Source organism: Petaurus breviceps, unplaced genomic scaffold, assembly GCF_028583685.1.
Source record: "Petaurus breviceps papuanus isolate PSGF00001 unplaced genomic scaffold, PetGlider_PUasm1.0 90778, whole genome shotgun sequence".
Lineage (NCBI taxonomy): Eukaryota > Metazoa > Chordata > Mammalia > Diprotodontia > Petauridae > Petaurus > Petaurus breviceps.
This window is the reverse complement of record NW_027187343.1, coordinates 188788-197378: the sequence shown is the minus strand read 5'-3', so window position 1 is coordinate 197378 and position 8591 is coordinate 188788.

Below are 8591 nucleotides of genomic sequence, written 5' to 3'. Positions count from 1 at the left end.
TACAGCAGAATCTCTGTGGATAGAAAACCACATAGATTTCCCAATTTTTAAAAGAGAAATAGGAGAGAGAGAGAGAGGGGGAGGGAGGGAGGGGGGGGGGGGGGGGGGGGAGAGGGGGAGAGAGAGAGAGAGAGAGAGAGAGAGATGGAGGGCAAGGGAGATGAGGGAGCTCATTATGGATGGTCTCAGTTTTCTCAGAGTAGAAGGCAATGTCATTTCTTATGATAGAAAGAGGTTCAAGGGTGAAGTAGGAACCTTGAGGAAATAGGATAATATTTGGAACATCCACTGTGTGGATCAAAATAGTTATACATGAGGTGGCAAAACTAGGACTAGAACCTAGGTCATCTGATTCAATTTAATAATTTCACAAACATTTATTAAATACCTGGTATGAGCAAGAAACTCAGCCTGGTGAAGGTTATAAAGACAAAAACAAAACAATCTCTGGCTTCAAGAAGTTTACAATTTGTTGATTCCAAGTCCAGTGGACCTTCCACTCACTATGCTATGGAAATGTAAGAAGTCCAACCAGGCATGAAATGATGTGTAGAGGAAACAAAAATTCATTTGTTTTCTTGGACAGAAAAGGCCAGGTGATGACTCCATGTCAAAGGCAGCCATTGTAGCCTTTACTCTACAAGGAAGATTCAGCAGATGCCAATCAGGAGTTGACCAACAACTTAATCTTGCTCCACTCTAGTAGTACAGAGTCCTTATGTCTTGAGTTCTTACCTTACAAAAAGACAAAAACAAACCTTTCTTAGGCAGCAAGTTCATCTTTTATATAGTCCCTCCTACATAACAAAGTCTTCCAAACCTTCCAGCTAATTACCCAATTGCCTTCGATGATAACAAACTCACCCTAATGATTTTAAAGCATCTTCTGACAGAAGTTTGTACATCTTTGGTTATTTGAAAAGTGTTTGACTCTTTTTTTTTTCATTTTTCAAATGCTTTATTAACTTCTGATTTACATCATTCATTTCGGCCAGATTTTGAGTTACAAATTTTCTCCCCATTATTCCCCTACCCACTGCCCCAAAATAGCAGTCCCAGAGGATATCCCCTCCTCCAATCTGCTCTCTCCCATATCTTCTCCTATACCCCCTTCGACTTTTCCAGTAGGTCATGGTTGATCTCTATGCCCCAGTGCCTGTATATCTTGTTTCCCAATTACATGTAAAATAGTATTAAAAATAGTGTATATATATATATATTTTTTTTTATATTTGAATTTAAAACTTTGAATTCCAGATTCATTCCCTTCCTCCCTTGTCACCCACCCTTACTGGGAAGATAAGCAGTTCAGTATAGGTTGTACATGTGTAGCTAATGCAAAACATTAACAAAGTAGATATATTATAAAAAACTGACTATATTTCTCTCCCTCCTATCCCACCTCCCACTTGTTCTATTCTCTACTTTGATCCCATCCCTTTTCAAAAGTGGGTGCTTCCAACTTCCTTCCCCCCAGCCTGCCCTCCCTTCCATCATCTCCCCTCTCATCCCCTTCCCCCCTACTCTCCTGTAGGATGAGATACCCTATTTAGTGTGTATTTCATTCCCTTCCCGAGCCAAATTCAATGAGAATAAGGTTGACCCTTTCCCTTTTGCCCTCCTATTCTTTCTCTCTATTGTAACCATTTTCCCTTACCTCTTCTATATGAGGTAATTTACTCCATTCTGTCTCTCCCCATCTCCTCTCATTATAATCCTCTCACCTCTGTATTTCATCTTTTAAGTATCATCCCATCCTATTAAATTGGTCCTGTGCCCTCTATCTATGTATACCTGTAAACATATATGCACACATTCACATATGTATTCATACGCCCATATACCCTTTGATATACACATATATATGTATATATAGAAATATATGTGTATATATGTATACTTATATAAATTTCTATTCGCTTCAACTATTTTCATACTGAGAAAAGTTTCATCAGTTACAATTATCGTTTTTCCATGTAGGAATGTTAATAGTTCAACTTTGATAAGTTCCTTATGATTTCTTTACCCTGTTTACCTTCTCATGCTTCTCTTGCTTCTTGTATCTGAATGTCAAATTTTCTATTCAACTCTGGTTTTTTCATCAAGAATGCTTGAAAGTCCTCTATTCCACTGAATGACCATATTTTCCCCTGGAATATGATACTCAGTTTTGCTGGGTAGGTGATTCTTGATTTTAATCCCAGCTCCTTTGCCCTCCGGAATATCCTGTTCCAAGCCCTTTGATCCATCAGTGTAGAAACTGCCAGGTCCTGAGTTATCCTGATTGTGTTTCCACAATATTCAAATTGTTTCTTCCTGGCTGCTTGTAATATTCTCTCCTTGATCTGGGAATTTTGAAACCTGGCTATAATATCCCTAGGAGTTTTCTTTTGGGGATCTTTTTCAGGAGGTGATCGGTGGATTCTTTCAACCTCTATTTTGCACTCTGGTTCTAAAACATCAGGGCAGTTTTCCTGGAGCATTTCTTGGAGGATGATCTCTAGATACTTTCTTTGATCATGACTTTCAGGTAGTCCAATAATTTTTAAATTGTCTCTCCTAGATCTATTTTCCAGGTCAGTGGTTTTTCCCATGAGATATTTCACATTGCCTTCTATTCTTTCATTTGTTTGGATCTGTTTAACAGCATCATGCTTTCTCATAAAGTCATTAGCTTCCATTTGCTCCAATCTAATTCTGAAGGAATGATTCTCCTCAGTGAGCTTTTGAGATTCTTTTTCCATCTGGCAAATTCAACTTTTTAAGGCATTCTTCTCTCACTGCCTTTTTAAGCCTCTTTTACCATTTGAGTTAGTCTATTTTTTAAGGTATTATTTTCCTCAGTCAGGCTGTTGACTCTCATTTCATAATTTTCTTGCATCGTTCTCATTTCTCTTCCCAGTTTTTCCTCCACTTCTCTTATCTGTTTCTTAAGGTCTTCTATGGGCTGCAACCAGCTCGTATTTTCCTTTGAAGCTTTTGGTGCAGGAGTTCTGACTTCACTGTCTTCCTCCTGTTCCATGCTTTGATTCTTTTTGTCCCCAAAATAGGAGTCTAATGTTGGATTCTTCTGTTTGCTTTGCTTCCTTTGCCTGGTCATGTTGCCACTCAATTACTTGACGTTGGGGTTTTTTGCCATAGTAGAACTCTGGTACCAGACAGGGGAGCTTCCGTCCCAAACGCTGGGGTTCTCTCAGATGCCTGAGGTATTAGTAGGGTGCCCACCCTCTCTGAAGCCTCCACAGGCTCTGACAAGCTGGTCACACATTCCCAGGACCTCCACCCTAGACCGCAATCCAGATCCAACCAGGTTAAAGCGAGAGCGATTACCCCTCAGACTGGTCGCTTGGTCCCCCTACACTCTGCAGGCCAGGAGCTGAAGCTGCTGCAGCCCTCAGCGGCTTCTTGCCCTGGGGGCAAAAGCCGACGCACTTCCAACTACTGGGTCCCAAAGTCCACACTGCACTGACCTCTCACTTTGTCCTTAGCATCTATGTGTTGATAATTCTGGAAACCACAACCACTGCTGGTTATCTGGAGTCCCTCCAGGCAGCGGACTGCCCTGGGGCTAAAACCTCAGTGTGGAGGTGGGCTCAGCTCCCAGAGTGCTGTGCTGGCCACTACCTGCCAGCCTGCCAGGCTGTCCTCAGTGGGAGGTTAGCTTCTCTGTGTCATTTTGTGGGTTATGTAGCTCCAAAGTTTGTTCAGAGTTCCCTTTTACATGGATTGGAGGTGGTGAGAGCCAGAGCCACCTGGAGGTCCTGTTTCTATCAAAAGTGCTTGACTCTTAATGTCATTATGGTCAATTCATTTCCATCTCTAAATTCTAACAGAAACCTCTACCTACTACCAATTGGAACCAACGTAGAGTGTATGAACTAAAACTTTTGTGTTTTAGCTCTAAGCCTTCGGTCTTGCAGCCTGATACATGGAGTAGTATTTAACTACTACATGTCAGTTTCCCAGAGAAATAGCCCTTAAAAACTTAACATAGTTTGCAGAATAAACACCTAGTGGTAGACAGTGCAATCACCAGAGACCCATCTTTGATGGATCTGAGATCCCATAGTATATAGAGCACTGGAAAGAGAAAGGAAAACCTAAGTTTGCTTGTTGTCTTGGACCAACCATGCTATCCTAGGCAAGTCACTTAACTTCTCTCAGACTCAGTTTCCTCCTCTGTAAAATGGGGATATTAATAGCATCTACTTTAAAGGGTTGTAGTGAGGATCAAATGACATAATAGATGTAAAGTGCTTTGTAAATTGTTTTATTTTTTAAAAGTGTTTGCTTTCCTTTTAATCCCCCAAAATTCCCTTCACCCTTCTACCTGAACTCTCTTCCCCCCAAATGAGAATAAAAGAAAAACAAAACCCATTACAAACATGTATCATCAAGCAAAACAAATTTCTGCATGAGTTTGTTTCCTTATATACTCTGAGTCCCTCACCTCTCTAATCAGTAGGTGAGTAGCATGTTTCTTCATTTGTCCTCTGGAATCATGGTTGGTCATTATGCTGATAAGAGTTCCTAGTTCTTTTAAAACTGTTTGTCTTTACCATCTTGCTGTCCTTATATAAATTGTTCTCCTGTTTTTGTTCACTTCACTCTGCATCAGTTCATATAAATCTTCCTGGGTTTCTCTGAAACCATCTCCTTCAACATTTCTTACAGTTCGATAGTATTCCATCACATTTATATATCATAACTAGTTTTCCCATTCCCTAGTTTATGAATGCCCCCTCAGATTCTTATTATTTGCCACCTCAAAAAGAGCAGTAAATAGTTTGTTTAGGACTAACTCTCCCTTAATCTATCCCTTTAATCCACCCCTCCTCTCCTTCTCCCCTTTCCCTCCTATTTCCCTGTTGATTGTACCCAACTCTGTATGTTTGTCTGTATGGGTGTTACTCCCTCCTCTGACCAGTTCAGATGAGAGTGAGGTCAAAGTATCAGCTTCTCCCTCACCTCCTCCTTCTTGTTCATAGAGATGTCTACTTATACATTAAGTGAAATAATGCTTCCTAACCTGCCTTTTCATTAACTCCCTCTCCCCTTGCCCCACAATATCATCAAGATATAACAGAATCATGCCAAGGCCTTCTGTTTAATTAGACTCCCTCTGAGACCCCTAATGATGATAGAGTTCAGAAGGAACACCTATCATTTCCCCATATTTGAATCAAAGCAGTATATCCTTGGTTGGCCCCCATTATTGTTCATTAATGTTTATCTTCTTGTTTCTCTTAACTCCTGAGTTTTAACTCCAAAGTTTTTTGCACTTCTGGTTTTTTCATCAGGAATGCTTGGAAGTGCTCTACTTCATTAAAGATCCATTTTTCTTCCCCATCTGGAGCATAATACTCAGTTTTGCTGGGTAAATTATTCTTGGCTATAAATTTATATCCTTTTGGGACGGAGTCAAGATGGCGGAGTAGAAACAGGACCTCTGGTGGCTCCGGCTCCCACCACCTCCAATCCATGTAAAAGAGGACTCTGAACAAACTTTGGAGCTACAGAACCCACAAAATGACACAGAGAAACTAACCTCCCGCTGAGGACAGCCCCGCAGGCTGGCAGAAATCAGCCACTGCAGTGCTCTGGAAGCCGAGTCCAGCTCCACACTGAGGTTTTAGCCCCAGGGTGGGCCTGACCAGCCCCTGGCTAGAGGGACTCCAGATCAGCAGCAGCTGTGGTGGTCCAGAATTATCAACACATAAATGCTAAGGACAAAGTGAGAGGTCAGTGCAGTGTGGACTTTGGGACTCAGTAGCTGGAAGAACATTGGTTTTTGACACCAGGGCAAGAAGCCACAGAGTATCCACCACCACGTGGCAGCTTCAGCTCCTGGCCTGCAGAGTGTAGGGGGACCAAGCACCAGTCTGAGGGGTAATCACTATTGCTTTAACCTGCTTGGATCTGGATTGCAGTCTAGGGTGGAGGTCCTGGGGTGTGTGACCAGCTTGCCAGAGCATGTGGAGGCTTCAGAGAAGGCACCCTACTAATACTTCCAGCAGCTGAGAAAACCCCAGCATTTTGTATGAAGCTCCCCTGTCTGGTGGCAGAGTCCTACTGTGGCAAAAAAAACCAGGAGTCAAGTGACTGAGGGGAGACATGACCAGACAAAGGAAACAAAACAAACAGAAGACTCCAACATTAGACTCCTATTTTGGGGACAAAAAGGAGCAAAACATGGAACAGGAGGAAGACAGTGAAGTCAGAACTCCTGCACCAAAGCTTCAAAGGAAAATACAAGCTGGTTACAGCCCACAGAAGACCTTAAGAAGCAGATAAGAGAAGTGGAGGAAAAATTGGGAAGAGAAATGAGAATGATGCAAGAAAATTATGAAATGAGAGTCAACAACCTGAGGAAAATAATACCTTAAAAAATAGACTAACTCAAATGGTAAGAGAGGCTGAAAAAGGCAATGAGGAGAAGAATGCCTTAAAAAGCCAAATTTAGCAGTGGCCAGGTAGCACAGCCAGTAGGAGCGCCGGCTCCAGTGTTGGGATGACATGGGGATCAAATCTGAGCTCAGATACTTAGCACCACACCCAGAAATAACTGGCCATGTAACCTTGAGCGAGTTATTTAACCCTGATTGCTTTTAAAGAAAAAAAAAAGCCAAATTTGCCAGATGGAAAAAGAATCTCAAAAGCTCACTGAGGAGAATCATTCCTTCAGAATTAGATTGGAGCAAATGGAAGCTAATGACTTTATGAGAAAGCAAGATGCTGTTAAACAGATCCAAACAAATGAAAGAATAGAAGGCAATGTGAAATATCTCATGGGAAAAACCACTGACCTGGAAAATAGATCTAGGAGAGACAATTTAAAAATTATTGGACTACCTGAAAGTCATGATCAAAGAAAGAATCTAGAAATCATCCTCCAATAAATTCTCAAGGAAAACTGCCCTGATATTTTAGAACCAGAGGGCAAAATAGAGGTTGAAAGAATCCACCGATCACCTCCTGAAAAAGATCCCCAAAAGAAAACTCCTAGGGATATTATAGCCAGGTTCCAAAATTCCCAGATCAAGGAGAGAATATTACAAGCAGCCAGGAAGAAACAATTTGAATATGGTGGAAACACAATCAGGATAACTCAGAATCTGGCAGCTACTACATTGAGGGATCAAAGGGCTTGGAACAGGATATTCCGGAGGGCAAAGGAGCTGGGATTAAAACCAAGAATCACCTACCCAGCAAAACTGAGTATCATGTTCCAGGGGAAAATATGGTCATTCAGTGGAATAGAGGACTTTCAAGCATTCTTGATGAAAAAACCAGAGTTGAATAGAAAATTTGACATTCAGATACAAGAAGCAAGAGAAGCATGAGAAGGTAAACAGGGAAAAGAAATCATAAGGAACTTATCAAAGTTGAACTATTAACATTCCTACATGGAAAAACGATAATTGTAACTGATGAAACTCTTCTCAGTATGAAAATAGTTGAAGGGAATAGAAATATATATATATATATATATATATATATATATATATACACATATATTTCTATATCAGAGGGTATATGGGCGTATGAATACATATGTGAATGTGTGTATATACGTTTACAGGTATACATAGATAGAGGGCACAGGACCAATTTAATAGGATGGGATGATACTTAAAAGATGAAATACAGAGGTGAGAGGAATATAATGAGAGGAGACGGGGAGAGACAGAATGGAGTAAACTATCTCATATAGAAGAGGCAAGGGAAATTGGTTACAATGGAGGGGAAAAATAGGAAGATAAAAGGGAATGGGTCAACCTCATTCTCATTGAATTTGGCTCGGGAAGGGAATGACATACACACTAAATAGGGTATCTCATCCTACAGGAGAATAGGGGGGAAGGGGATGAGAGGGGGGATGATGGAAGGGAGGGCAGGCTGGGGGGAAGGAAGTTGGAAACACCCACTTTTGAAAAGGGATGGGATCAAATTAGAGAATAGAACAAGTGGGAGGTGGGATAGGTGGGAGGGAAATATAGTCAGTCTTTTACAATATATCTACTTTGTTAATGTTTTACATTATCTACACATGTACAACCTATACTGATCTGCTTATCTTCCCAGTAAGGGTGGGTGACAAGGGAGGAAGGGAATGAATCTGGAATTCAAAGTTTTAAAATCATATGTTTAAATATATATACTATTATTAATACTATTTTACATGTAATTGGGAAATAAGATATATAAGCACTGGGGCATAGAGATCCATCATGCCCTACAGGAAAAGTCGAAGGGGAAATGGGAGAAAATATGGGAGAGAGAAGATTGGAGGAGGGGATGATATCCTGTGGGACCACTATTTTGGGGTGGTGGGTAGGGGAAAAACGTAATTTTGTAACTCAGAATCTGGCAGAAATGAATGATGTAAATCAGAAGTTAATAAAGCATTTGGAAAATGAAAAACATTTTATATCCTTTGCTTTCTGGAATATTTATTTCAAAATCTCTACTCTTTTATTGTGGTGGCTGCTAGGTCATGTGTGATCCTGAGAGCGACTCCCTAGTTCTTTCTTTCTGGCAGCTTACAATATTTTTTCTTTGATCTGATAACTCTTGATTTTGGTCATGAT